Below are 12464 nucleotides of genomic sequence, written 5' to 3' on the forward strand. Positions count from 1 at the left end.
TATACTGAATGACTTGTAGTAATTTGTGTTTTTCAAGGAATTGGTCCATTTCATTTAAATTATATATATGTGTGTTGAGTTGTTTTCTTATTTTCTTTTTGAAGCCTGCAAGGTCTGTTTAATTCTTGACATTGGTAATTTGTGTCTTCTCTCTTTATTTCTTTGTCAGTCATGCTAGTGGTTTGCCAATTATATTGATCTTTTCAAAACCCAGATCTTTGTTTCCACTTTGTTATAGCCTTGTGAGAGTGGAGTCTAGACTCTCTACTTGGCCTTTGCTGTGTGGGTGTGGGCTGAGCCACCATTTTTTCTGTGGTGTTTGGCTAGAGTAGAGCCTTTACTCTCTAAAGTTGGTATTATTGTTTTAGGCTCCCCTTCCCTGGCCCTTATGGCTAGAGAAAATAAGCTTTTGTTGGGCTCCAAGTCTGGGTTAATGAAATAAAAAGAAAACCCGGAGAACTCACCATCATGTCATTCTTTGGGTCCCTAGATCCCTAGCCGGTATGTCATCTTCCTCTTCTTATGTTTGTTTATATATATAAAGTTAGGCTCTTTATTTAACCAACAGGATAAATAGGGAAAATTATGTAAAGTCTTTCTTCTTGTAGGCTGAAATCCCCAGAAATCTTTCTTTAGTAGACTCGTCATGGAAGGTTGGTCATATACTAGTACCTTGACTACCGTTCCAGTATTGCGTAGCTTTTGTAATAAAAGGTGCACTCTTGTCAGATTATAAATGTTTCAGAAAGTCAAACTTTTGATTGATTTCAAGGGCCAACCCTTCTTTGTGGGTTTTCTTGGCTTCCAGAGGGATTGAGTGTTGTGAATCCACTTATGGTTTCCCAGTTTACTTGTCAAGCAGGGTCCTGAATTTTTGGAGAGCTTGTAGAGATGTAATAACATTGCAATCAGGGTGATCCAGACTGAAGTGTCTGACTAGCCCACTGTGGCAAACATACACTAAGGTAGCCCCCCATGATCTCTACTGCCTGGCTTTTAGGAAGTGCAGGAGCTAAGAGTAAACTCTAGGGGGTAAGGGTAGCTGCTAGCTGACATCCAGAAAGCATCTGGGGACTCGGCCCTACAGCAGCAAAGAAATGAATCAAGACAGCAACCTGAGAGAGCTTGGAAGCAGATTCTTCCCCAATCAAGCCTCCAGATGAGAATGCAGCCTGGACAACACCTTGATTGTAGCCTTGTGAGACCCTGAGCAGAGTCCAGTTAAGCCATGCCTGGACTCCTGACCCTCAGAAACTGTGCAATAATAAATTTGTGATGATCTGTTACATAGATAGCAATAGGTAACAAATATACCAACCAAGAGGACATCATCTATGTGGTGAAAGCTTTGAGCATAAGAAGGTAGAGGCACTCACAAAAAATTCTGACCCACCCACTCCTGGCAAATGGCATATAAGTTTATGCATCCATGGTACAGTGCTGCAAACATCTATTGGTAATATGCTGAGATAGGCTTCTCTGCATCTTGGTAGCCTTTATCTGAAAATGAAGATAATTATAATAGTTACTTATAAGGTGGTTGTTAAGAATTAAATATGATAATGTGGGCCAAGCTGGCACCTTTTAATGTGTGTGGCCCCATAAGTGTGGCTCTTGCCATCTTAATATTTCAATGAGGTCACATTTCTGTCAACATCTTTAAGTTATAATGACAATGGATTTGCAAATCTCAACCTCCCCCAACCCCCACCAATTAATCAACCAACCATCCAACCAACCAACCAACCAACCAACCAGTTAACCCTTCCATGATTTCCCCAGGATCAAAGCATTGTTAGGGGGTAGTCCTGTCTAATTTCTCATAGCACCAAGCAACATTTCTTATTTCCACCATCCAAAAACAAAAACACCACACCAACCCCGGCCTTCTCTCCACAGATAACAACCACCTCCTGGTTAATAAGGACTTCAAAGGATTCATTAGGGTTTTTCCGCCAACAAAAAGAACACTATCCTCAAGGGACAGGCTCTTGGACTTTATAATTTGCTCCCCGTAGAAAGTGGCGAGCATGAAGTTCTGACCTGACCTGAAGCCCTTTGGGAGCTTGGGCATCCGGGAGCCCCAGTCCCGTGCACTTGGAAATGCAGGGGACTTAAGCGAGCGCGGGGCGCGCCTTCATTTCATCCCAAGAATAGATGGAAATCATCCTGTTTAAACCAGTCTAACTGCCTGACAGAATGGGCATAACAGGGGCCTGCGTGCGGAGGAGCCACACCTCAGCCCCGGGCCCCTCTCGGGTTCGCCAGCCGCCGCCGAGTGCCACATCAGCGCCCGCGCAGCACTTCCAGGTTCCTTAAGAGGATGGAAGGAGCTGGCCCGGCGGGCGGAGGCGGGCCCCCGGCCTGCCGGAATGGCGGGCCGACCGGCCAATAGGCGACAGCTGAGGAACCGCGGCTACCAATGAGCGGGAGCTTCGGCTGGCCGCGGCGGCTGAGATTCGTGCCGGGCGAGGGAACCAGATGAGGCACATCTGGACAGCTGCGCTGAGGAACTGGGCAGCCCCGTTGCGGGGGCCCAGCGTCAGCGGAGCACGTCTCCCACGTCCTCTCCTTCTGGCCACTTATTATTTAGTCATTTTCCCAAAGAAGCAACCAAGGATCCAAGTGTAAAACTTTCCCCCCCGCCCCTAAAGCGAGACGGGGCCAGATCCCATCCAACACACAGGGCAATTTTCATGGGGCTCTGCGATCCAAAGGACCGAAAGAGCAACAACAAAAGCCTAGCCGCTGTCTGATTTACACTGGCAAAGTGGAAAAAATAAAGTGTTGAGTAAACAGACCGAGTTTTGGGTAAGTTTTGGATACGCGCTGGATTATCTTATTTCTCCCGCTGTGATCTCCATTCTGAGTCTTTCTGCTGTTCTCACCAGTCTCTTCATCAGGGAAAGAAAAAATATCGCTCGCTGCTACAAACTGCAGAGAGCCCTGGCTTCCTTTTCTTCTACTTTGCTGAGATTTTTTATTTAATTTAACTTTTTGGTCATCTGTATGCTATTTTTACATTTCCTGGGAACAGACATGAAATTGGTATCCTGTTGTAAATCTCTCCTAACTTCAAGAGTTGAACCTACTGATAAATTTATTTTTCTACTTTCTTTCTGTGGAAACAGACTATACATTTGTAAAGCCGAAATCTTTATACATCCTCCTCTCTCTGACTGTCTTGATAGAAGATTGAGAAAATTATCTGGCTTATTCAGAATTAACAAAACTTTTGCTTCATTAATGGGATGTTCAATATTAGATTATTTTAAAACCTCAATTATACAGGTAATTTGCTATTTCACTTACATTTGGATGTAATTGTAACTGAAATGTATCTTTTCTATATTCCCCTATCCATAGTGGGAGGTCCGAATTCCTTTATGATTAAAAAAAAAAATCTTAAACATATGACAGACAACTGTGTTTATCAGTGAATATAAATTTAGTTATGCTATATTTGTATATTAATCCTTTAATTCTATCAAAATAATATGCAGAATGATCATTAGATGTGTATGCTTGCAGACTGTTCTGGTATATATTTCAGGATGAAAATGATGGCAAATATTGAGCTAGGTACGTGGTCTGAGGCCACTTACCTAGCTCAATATTCCCATTCCATTAGAAACATCTATGAATCTCTCTGTTTAAACAATGTTTTGGATTTGAGACCTTGTCATATATTATTTACTATCATGGCAGATCTGACCAGAATTGATCTTTCATTTCTGGCTTAAAAAAAAAAATTGTGGGAATTTGGTGTCATAATTGCAAGTCGCAGAGCATGTTTTTGATTCAAAAGGGCAATGCATACACTGGGTGGAACAGTTGAAGTGGTTTCCAGGGATGCAGGGTTAGAAGGAACAGTGCTGCAGAGAAACAATATAAAAAGACAGCTGGCTTGGTTCAATTCACAACCCCACTGTTTGACTTTGGGCAAGTTAGTCAGCCCATCTGTGCCTTAGTTTCTGCCTCTGTGATGTGGAGATAGTAGCACCTACCTCATGGGGTTGCCTTGAGGACTGCGTTAAGATATGTTAAATACTTAGAACAGTTCTGGCACGTAGTAAGTCTTTGCTTTGTAGTCACTCTTTATTGCCTTCCTTCCCAGCTCCCCCTGCTGCACACCAGTTTTCCCAGCCACCATTCTGACCTCTGTGCTAGCAACTAGTAGTGCTGACCACTTGTCAGCAATGCACTGGAGAAGGCTGTAAAGGAGAGTCTTGAGAGGGGAGTGAGGTAGAATTTATCCGTGTTTTAGAAAGGTCTAGAAAGGTCTGGGAGTGCAGAGGATGGAAAGATGACTTCTTATTATAGGATGGCTTCATGGAAAGGTTGGCATTTCTGGGGAAAAATTTTGCCCAACAGTTTTAATGGAGAGGAAAGGGATCATAGAACAAGAGCAGGGGGCAGGCAATTTAGGAGGAAGAGGAAGCCTGGGCGAAGCACGGAGGCTGGAAGGTGTGGCTCTATGTGGAGACTGAATTGAAATGCAGGACCATCTGAGGGGTTAGTGAGCGGAAAGGTTGGAGAGGTGGAGGATGGCATGGAGAGCCTGATGGGGAAGGACAGGCTTGGGAGGTAGATTGGTGGGGGATGGCAAGCTGCACTGGCAAAAGTGGAAGTATTTCTGGAATGATCCGTCTCTGGAGTCTGGTCTCTACCTTTTGCCTAGCATACCCTCCCTATCTGCTCTATTGCTTCTGTGACCTGCCTTCAGGGCCTGCAGGCAATGGGGTAGGATGGACCAGTGAGTCTGGACCCCACTTTTTGGACTCACTCTGTAGTGGCTGTCTTGGAGCTCTGCTGAAGTGGTCTGGCCTTCTGGGCTATTACAAGGGCGACTTCTCAGAAACTGGGCACGCTCTGAAGTCTTTGACATGGATTGTTGTTTTGTTTTGTTTTTTAAATATGTATATTTTATTGATTTTTTTACAGAGAGGAAGGGAGAGGGATAGAGAATTAGAAACATGGATGAGAGAGAAACATCGACCAGCTGCCTCCTGCACACTCCCCACCGGGGATGTGCCCGCAACCAAGGTACATGACCGGAATCGAACCTGGGACCCTTGAGTCCGCAGGCCGACGCTGTATTCACTGAGCCAAACTAGTTAGGGCTGACATGGATTGTTGTTACACCTCTCCCCTCGCCCCATATACACACACTGTGTGCAGAATAGCTCTTTCTCCTCCCACTGACAGGATTGTCTATTCACATGTTAATATGTATCCTTTTATAATGTACAGTTATTGAAGTAGATAAGACTTATAATATGCACCTAAGTAGAGAGTCAGTTTGGAGATCTCTTGCTTTCTCTTCCTCCAGGGCTTATGTCAGAGTGAACCCGAGTCTGGCCCTGGTGCTGCTGCTGACCACCTGTGTGACCTCAGGCATGACATTGAACCATTATGGTCCTCTCTGTGCCATCATCAGTAATATGACCTCTAAGGTCCCTTCTCCCTTGGATGGTCTTTCATTCTTCTCCCCCACCATCCCTGGGACCGTCTGTTGCGTGCAGATGGCTATTTGATGCATCTATGGCTAACATTTTCTGACCACTAATACATGGTAGATATTATTCTAAATGCTTTACATGTCTCAGCTTATGTACGCCTCTCAACAACCCTGTGATGGTTGGTATTTATTAGCCGAGAAGACAGAGGCACAGGCAGATTAAGAAACTTGCCCAAAGTCACACAGTGAACAAATGGCAAATGCAGACTCAGACAGTGTAACACCACAGCACAAGCCTTTTAAAAAAAATCTTTATTGTTGAAAGTATTACATAGGTCCTTCTTTTCCCCCCATTTACCTCTTCTGGCCCTCTCCATTCCCCGCCCCCCCCAGGACCTCACCCCCCAGTTACCTTTTCTGGCCTGCTTTGTCCCCTCCCTCCCCCCCCCCCCCTCGGCCCAGGACCTCACCACCCCATTGTGTGTGTCCACGGGTTATGCATATATGCATACAAGTTCATTGGTTGATCTCTTCCCACCCACCCTCCCCTGCCTTCCCTCTGAGGTTCAACAGTCTGTTCATGCTTCTATGTCTCTGGGTCTATTTTTGATCATCAGTTTATTTGGTTCATTAGATTTCACATATGAGTGAGATCATGTGGTACTTACCTTTCTCTGACTGGCTTATTTCGCTCAGCATAACACTCTCCATGCTGTTGCAAATGGTAAGAGTTCTTTCTTTTTTATTGCCATGTAGTATTCATTGTGTAGATGTACCACACTATTTTTGTCCACTCATCTGCTGATGGGCACTACGGCTGTTTCCAAATCTTAGCTATGGGAAATTGCATGCTATGAACATAGGGGTGCATAGATTCTTTCTGATGAGTGTTTCGGGCACAGCCCAAGTCTTAACCACTCGTCCGTACGCCTTAGGTTTAATACAGCGGGGCTGCTCTTCTTTGTGGTGGTGGTTAGTCAAGAGGTCGATGGAAGAAGGATCCTTGGAGGAGCAGGGAACATTTGGAGACTCAAGTTGGTAAAATTTCCCTGGAGGGGCCAGAATGCCATCATGAGTCTTGCTTGTGGGATGTGCTGCACAGGGGGGCAGGAGGCATTTTATTGGTTTATTACTCGGAGCTCATTGTTTGTTACTCCTGCTTTTCCAGCTTGTTTCTACAGAACCACCATAGTCCTGGACTGAAAGTACACATTGAATAGATGTCAGTTGTATGATTATCTTTTTTGAAAAACCAAAACAGTGTATAAAAGTCAAAAGTAATGGTTTCCCCTTTATTTACTTGCTTTCTTCCCATTCCACCACTCTCTCCAGGGGTAACCTTTGTTAACAGTTTGGTCAGTATCCTTCCAGTCCTCCTCTAAGTGTCTACTCACAGGCATAGATCTAAACATAAGTGTAATTTTAAGATATAAATGGGACTGCAGTATTTTTATTTTTAAAAAATATGAAATGTTTCAAGGCTTATGGAAAATGGGGCAATTCCAGGTACATATTCTATCCCAATTTTGTGGGCATTCTGGCTTCTTGTCTGATTTCTGGAGATGCTGTGGTTTTGGAATAAGAACTTCATGATGAAAGTCAATATAGGGCAATTTTAAGTGTCCTCTTATTAATCATACCCGGTCTGGATTTCACGTCATTTTGAGTTGAAAAAATATTGTAATTTGCCTTTTATCTCATTCCTTTAATGTAGTCATTCTTTTAGTATAACACACTGAAAAATATTGTAATTTGCTTTTTATCTCGTTCCCTTAATGTAGTCACTCTTAGTGTAACACACTGAAAAATATTGTAATTTGCTTTTTATCTCGTTCCCTTAATGTAGTCACTCTTTTGGTATAACACACTGAAAAATATTGTAATTTGCTTTTTATCTCGTTCCCTTAATGTAGTCACTCTTTTGGTATAACACACTGAAAAATATTGTAATTTGCTTTTTATCTCGTTCCCTTAATGTAGTCACTCTTTTGGTATAACACACTGAAAAATATTGTAATTTGCTTTTTATCTCGTTCCCTTAATGTAGTCACTCTTAGTATAACACACTGACTAAGCACATAGACTGGAGGCAGACCGTGAGGGTTCCACTCCCAGGTCTGCTTCTTACTAGTGCACCTGGAGCAAGTCGCTTTTTCTAGGAGGCTTTCTTATCTGCAAAACGGGGTTATCAATAGGCATTACATGAGAAAATCAACTTAACTCATTTAGCATAGTGTTGAATCTTAGTAAAGCCTATACATGTAAGCACTTCATTTTTTTAAATTGTGGTAAAATATGACATAACATTTGCCATTTTAACAATAGCTAATTGTATAGTTCAGTGGTATTAAGTACATTCACATTGTTGTGCAACCATCACCACTTTCCATCTTCATAACTTTTTCATCAAACTGAGATTCCAGACCCATTAAATAACCATCTATTACCCTTTGCTGTCAGCCTCCGATAACCACCATCCTACTTTCTATCTCTATGAATTTGACTACTCTAGGTGCCTCATATAACTGGAGTTATACAATATTTTACCCTTTTATAATGCTCATTTCACTTAGCATAATGTTTTCAAGATTCATCTATATTGTACCATGTGCCAGAATTTCATTAGTCATGCGTTGCTTCATGATGGGGATACATTTCGAGAAATGCATCCTTAGGCAATTCCGTCCTTGTGCAAACATCACAGAGTGCACTTACACAAACCTGGATGGTAGCCTACTGCACACCTAGGCTAAACGGCATAGCCTATTGCTCCTAGGCTGCAGGCCTGAACAGCATGCTACTGTACTGAATACTGTAGGCAACTGTAACACAAAGGTAAGTATTCATGTATCTAACTGTAGACAAGGTACGGTAAAAAATACGATGCAAAAGATAAAGTGTGTGTGCATATGTGTGAGCATGCCGATGGGGGGAGGTCAGGAGGAAGGCCGTGGAGGGAGGTTCCCTCTGAGGGGGAGGAGAGCTCAGGAGGAGGGATGGAGGATGTGAGAGAGAAGGAAGAGAAGGGGAGGAAAGTGAGAGCAGAGATGAGAAGAGAACCAGAAAAATAAAGCTTGAGACAAGAGATAATAAAGGGAAAGGGGGAGGCGAGAGAGCGAGAGAAGGAGGGAGAGAACAGGCCTGGAAGGAGAGAGGGATGAGAAACTGAGGAAGGGAAGTGAGTTTGTTAGCTTTCTCCTCTTGCTCCCTCACCAACTCTAGGCCACAGCCCCCGGTGGGGCACAGGGCAGACAGACGACATGCTGAGCCTCCTCATCTATTTAAACCACCCAGTGCTAGCAGTAAGCTCAACAGCTTAGTCGGGTCTAGCCTTTTCTTTCAACATCACAAATAAGCTTTTTGCTTATAATCCATTTAATCCTCCTGGGACCACTGTCACACATGCGGTTCCTCGTTGATGGAAACGTCATTAGGCGGCGCTTGAATGCACTTTTTAAGGCCAAATGATAGTCTATGGTATGTATATACCACGTTTTATTTATCCTTTCATCTGCTGATAGACGTTTGGGTTGTTTCCATCTGTGATGGTTAATTGTTTGTGTCAATTTGGCTAGGCCACGGTACCCAGATATTTGGTCAGATATTCTAAATATTTCTGTGACGGTTTTTTTTTTTTTTTTAGATGAGATTAAAATTTAGATTACTAGACTTTGAGTAAAGCAAATACTCTCCATAATGTGGGTGGGCCTCATCCAATTATTTGAAAGCCTTAATAGAAAAAGACCGATGTCTCTTGAAGAGGGAATTCTGCCAGCAGGCTGCCTTGGGACTTGAACTGCAGCATCAGCTCTTCCCTGGGTTTCCAGCCAGCTGGCTTTCCATGAAGATTTTGGACTTGCCAGATTCTTACAGTCACATGAGCCAATTCATAAAATCAGTCTCTATCTATCTATCTATCTATCTATCTATCTATCTATCTATCTATCATCTATCATCTATCCATCGATCCATCCTATGGTTCTCTGGAGAACCCTGACTAACACGTTACCATTTGGCTACTGTGAATAGTGCTGCTATGAACACTCGTGTACAAATGTCTGTTGGAATTCCTGCTCTCACTTCTTTTGGATACGGACCCAGAAGCAGAGTTCAGGATCACAAAGTAATTCAATTTATTTTTTTATTTTTTGAAGAACCACCATAGCAGCCGCATCAGTTTACATTCCCTCCAGCAATGCACAAGGGTTCCAATTTCTCCATATCCTTGCCAACAATTATTCTGTGTGTGTGTGTTTTTAAATAATATCTATCCTTATGAGAGTGAAGTGATACCTCATTGTGGTTTTGATTTGCATTTCCCTAATGATTAGTGACCTTGAGTGTCTCTTTGAGTGTCTATTGGCCATTTGCATATCTTCTTTGGGGCAATGTCTACTCAAGTTCTTTGCTCATTCTTAAGTCAGGTTGTTTATTTTGTTTCTGGTTTTAGTTATGGAGTTGTAGGAGCTATTTATATATTCTCAATATTAACTACTTACTAGGTATATGTTTGTAGATATTTTCTTCCATTACCCGGGTTGCATTTTCAGTCTGTTGATTGCATTCTTTGATGCTCAAAAGTGTTTTATTTTGATGTCGTCCAATTTATTTTTTCTTTTGTTGCTTGTGTTTTAGTTTTACACATTTAAGAAATCTTTGCCAAATCAAATATCACGAAGATTTTCTTCTAAGAGCTTTTAGTTTCAGTTCTGACATTTAGATTTTTTATATATTTTGAGTTAATTTTTGAATATAATGGAGATTAGGGTCCAACTTTATTCTTTTGCATGTGGATATCTAAGCCATTCACTTATCAATCATTATAATGTTCATCTTTATAGACATCATTAGCATAGGTATAGCCATAGTATAAAAACATCGATTCATTTATTTAAAAAAAAACATATTTTTATTGATTTCAGAGAGGAAAGAAGAGGGAGAGAGAAATAGAAACATCAATGATGAGAGAGAATCATTGATTGGCTGCTTCCTGCACGCCCCTTGCTGGGGATCGAGCCCACAACCAGGGCATGTACCCTTGACCAGAATCAAACCTGGGACCCCTCAGTCCACAGGCTGACGCTCTATCCACCAAGCCAAACTGGCTAGGGCTGATTCATTCTTGACATTTAAAAAATTGTCTAAAGTGCTAATTTTTTCCTCATAGAATTATTTAAAATTTCTTTTTGTAACTTTTCATGTTGCCAAGGAAGAAAGATTATTTCTATGTTGAAAGGGCATTAATTGTTGATAGCTTTTCTTCCTTCCTTCCTTCCTTCCTTCCTTCCTTCCTTCCTTCCTTCCTTCCTTCCTTCCCCTTTTTTATCTTTCTTTGGCTTTTAGAATTGAAAAAATAATAATTTATGTTTTTAAAAAAATTGGAACAGAGTATACAGAGTCAAACGTAACGGTTTCCCCTTTATTTACCTGCTTTCTTCCATCCCACTACTCTCCCCAGAGGTAACCTTTGTTGATAGTTTGGCCTATATCCTTCTACACCTTCTCTAAGAGATCACTCACAGGTATAGATCTAAACATAAACATAATTTTAAAATATAAATGAACCATATTATACTCACTGTTCTGCCTTTGCTTTTTAAAATTTGACAATATCTATGCACATACAAATACATACACATAAACATGTGTAATATACATACCACAGCTTGTCAGTGGAAACATAGATCTTTGTGAGCAACAGCGGAGGACAGACAGTGGAGCTCAAATGGAAGAATGTTCTTTTTCTACAGAAGACTAAGTCACTTAAAGTAGCAGTAGCATTGGGCTCAGCTCCTCAAACCAGGCTTGTTTGCACTGTTTCCTCTCTCTGGACTGTTGGCATCTCCCTGTGAGCCATCTGACTGTTGCCATTCTCCTCTGGCTTTTAGAGTGTTGTATCGCAAATCAGTGAACGGGACAAGACGCCTAATGAGACAGTTAGTTAGGAGTCATCTTTATTGCGCGCAGGTTCAGAGCAGATCACCTCTGTCAAATTCTGAACAAACACAGGAGGGAGTATTTCCTTTTTATATCCTTCTAGTTCTCTGTGTAAGACAGCTTGTAACCTTGAATACATATCGTATCTAACAAACACCTGTAACCTTGAGTATCATATCTATACAGGCATCAATATCAGCGTATCAGTTAGATGGCTAGCTTGCAAGGTCAGACAATTAAGTTTATCTTTTCTATTCAAGCAAAAAACCACAGTTATTTTACAGTCTAAAAATAACAGAGTTGGCCGTCTACAGAATAAGAGACTAAGAATAACAGGGTAGTGCAAACAGCAGTTTTTCCAAAGGAGGGACCACTATGCTTCAAGAGCTCCCACCAGGTCTCTGACACTCAGCTGCCTCAGTGAAACCTTGGAAGATGAATCCTTTTTCATGTACCTGCCACCACTCTGACCAGTTGGGCCTCACTGGTGCCATTAACTCTCCTCCAGTGGCAAAAGGTCTGGAGGCAAATGCCTCCTTTCTTCCTTGTTGTCTAGAGCTGTCCTTGCTCTCCTCTGTGGCCTTTTTAAAAATGGAATTTATTGGAATTATTAACTACTCTCATAAAATTTAAAAGACATTCCTCAGATCCAAATAGCCCTACATTAAATTACTACTCCCACATTAAAAAAAAAAAAAAAAAGAATAAAGTTCTGAATTTCACTTTGATACATTTAGGTATGGATTATTTTTTAAAAACATTTTATTTTCTCTTGATGTGTCTTTCAATTTAAAGACCCAACACAGAAGTTTTTCTCCAATTATTTTATTCTTTCTTTTAATATATATATATTTGTTATTGATTGAGCCATGCTGGAGGGCCAATTATTTGATTCCTGCTTGCCCTCTTCCTGCAAGCCAGGCATAATTCAGACTAATGGTATGGAAAATTGTTAAAGAAAGGGAGGAGCCCAGCCTCTCAGTGGTTGAGCATTGACCTATGAACCAAGAGGCCGCTGGTTCGATTCAAGGTCAGGGCACATGCCTGGGTTTCGGGCTTGAACCCT

At 41.7% G+C, this 12464-nt stretch overlaps 1 protein-coding gene across 2 annotated transcripts in view; it reads left to right on the forward strand.

Annotated features, from left to right (window-relative positions):
* The first annotated feature begins 2478 nt into the window (after positions 1 to 2478).
* The window catches only part of TMEM45A (transmembrane protein 45A), a 105855-nt gene continuing 95869 nt past the window's right edge, over positions 2479 to 12464 (forward strand). For both annotated transcript variants that reach the window (XM_079767109.1, XM_079767110.1), the window contains exon 1: positions 2479 to 2811. The gene's annotated coding sequence lies outside the window, so the exon portion shown is untranslated. The remainder of the gene's footprint in view (positions 2812 to 12464) is intronic.

This window comes from Cnephaeus nilssonii (assembly GCF_951640355.1).
Source record: "Cnephaeus nilssonii genome assembly, chromosome: 3".
NCBI classification, from domain to species: domain Eukaryota; kingdom Metazoa; phylum Chordata; class Mammalia; order Chiroptera; family Vespertilionidae; genus Cnephaeus; species Cnephaeus nilssonii.